The 2,125-nt window shown below is 32.8% G+C and overlaps 1 non-coding gene across 1 annotated transcript; it reads right to left on the reverse strand.

The window, feature by feature from the left end:
• Positions 1-1,656: 1,656 nt before the first annotated feature.
• LOC139851012 (small nucleolar RNA R71) lies at positions 1,657-1,763 on the reverse strand. The gene has a single exon (XR_011760378.1). It is a non-coding gene; the product is annotated as a small nucleolar RNA R71 (small nucleolar RNA).
• Positions 1,764-2,125: the final 362 nt, after the last annotated feature.

Genomic DNA, 2,125 nt, shown 5'->3' on the forward strand with positions numbered 1-2,125 from the left:
GCACTCGTGGAGTTTTTGGGCAGCAGACCTCCGCACTCGCGGAGCTGCCTGACACGCCTGAACCTCAGACTGCATTAATTACGTTTTAGGGTTTAATTTAATTATTATTTTTATTAATTAATCTAATTAGGGTTTATATTTAATATTAATTAGTCATAGTTTAATTAAAGTTGTATTTTAAGTTTTAAGTGTTAATTAGTTTTATAAATACTTTTATACAATAATAAAAATAATAATTTTATAAAAATTGTATTTACATAACTTTAAGTATTATTTCTATATTTCGTATCTTTTTAATCGTTTATTCGTAATATTTATATTTTTTGCTCGTAATTAGTTTAAGTTATAGTTTTTGCCGTAGTTATTTTTATACTTTTAGATTTTTAGGATTTGCCGTAAAATTCCTCAAGTACTTTTTCTTTAGACTAAAATTTAGGCGCTTTAGAATTTTACGACGCCGCTTATCGTTTTAGTATTTAATAAAATTTAGTGCCTAATTAAGATATTGCCGTTTTGGATATAGAATTTCTTTTAAGTTTTAATATCTTTAGACGCAACTTTTAATATTTAATTTTTAGAATTTTAAGTTTCGACGCGCTACTTTCTTATTTTATTTTTCAATTTTTTATTTTTCGACGTTTTTCGACGCTACTCTTTTTCTTTCTTATTTCTCGTCGCTCTAGTTTTTAGGACTTAGAATTTTCTCTATTTCTTCTCTAATAATTCAAAACGAAAAATTATTTTAAGGGGTTAAATTGATAGACATCCAAATTTTCTGCTTCGTAGTAATAGTTGGATTTGTTAGTGACTGAGTTGTGAGCTTCCGATTTAAAGGGTTCTGGCTCCCTGCTACATCTTTTGGCTATTCGAAACGTGAGTAAAAGCAGAAAAGTCTATTAATTTAATAACTTATATAATTTTTCTATCTTTTTATAACTAATAGGATATTCTGTGAATGCACCGAGCAAAACGTTCACCACCTTTCATACGTTCATCACCTGTAACTTGATCAAGACATCTAGCCAATATTGTCGCCGTTGATTTTTCTTTAGAATCGTCATCAAGTAGACCAAGTAATCCAATTCAAATTTCCGATAATCCATTTTTAAACCCAACCTCACAATTGAGAATCCGGAGGATATTCAAGGACAATTCAGAGATCCTGAACCACTAATCATTCCTCCTGAACCACAAATCACTCATCCAGAGATTGTCGAGGAAGAAACCATTAAATCAGAATCCTCTAGTGATTCAGATTCAACAAATCCAATCATGAAAAATTAAGAACCTCTAAGTATGGAAGACCGAATGAGAGCTACACGCACGGGCCAAGGTCACGCCATTATTAAGCCAGATGTTAATGCACTAAATTATGAAATCAAAGGACAAATCCTACACATGGTAACTAATCAATGTCAATATAGTGGTACGCCAAAAGAAGATCCAAACGAACATCTTCGAACCTTTAATAGGATTTGTACTCTATTCAAAATCAGAGAAGTTGAGGATGAATAGATTTATCTCATGTTATTTCCCTGGACTTTAAAGGGAGAAGCCAAAGATTGGTTAGAATCGTTACCTGAAGGGGCGATTGATACATGGGATGTTTTAGTTGAAAAATTTCTTAAACAATTCTTTCCGGCATCTAAAGCTGTGAGACTTCAAAGAGAAATTGTTACGTTTGTGCAAAAGCCAAATGAAACATTATATGAGGCATGGACAAGATTCGGAAAATTTTTGAGAGGATGTCCTCAACATGGTTTAGATACTTATCAAATAGTACAAATATTCTACCAAGGATGCGACATTGCTACACGAAAAGACATCAACATAACAGCTGGTGGTTCCATTATGAAGAAAACCTCAACTGAAGCTTACAAAATTATTGATAACACAGCATCCCACTCACATGAGTGGCATCAAGAAAAAGATATCTTTCGTTCATCTAAAGCGGCTAGAGCCGATTCTAGCCATGACTTTGATTCTGTTTCCGCAAAAATAGATGCTTTCGAAAGACGAATGGAAAAGATGACTAAAGATATTCACGCAATACGAATCAGTTGTGAGCAATGCAGTGGACCACACTTAACGAAAGATTGTCACATTGAGTAAACAATGGAACAAC

This window comes from Rutidosis leptorrhynchoides, chromosome 5 (assembly GCF_046630445.1).
Source record: "Rutidosis leptorrhynchoides isolate AG116_Rl617_1_P2 chromosome 5, CSIRO_AGI_Rlap_v1, whole genome shotgun sequence".
In the NCBI taxonomy this organism is placed as follows: Eukaryota; Viridiplantae; Streptophyta; class Magnoliopsida; order Asterales; family Asteraceae; genus Rutidosis; species Rutidosis leptorrhynchoides.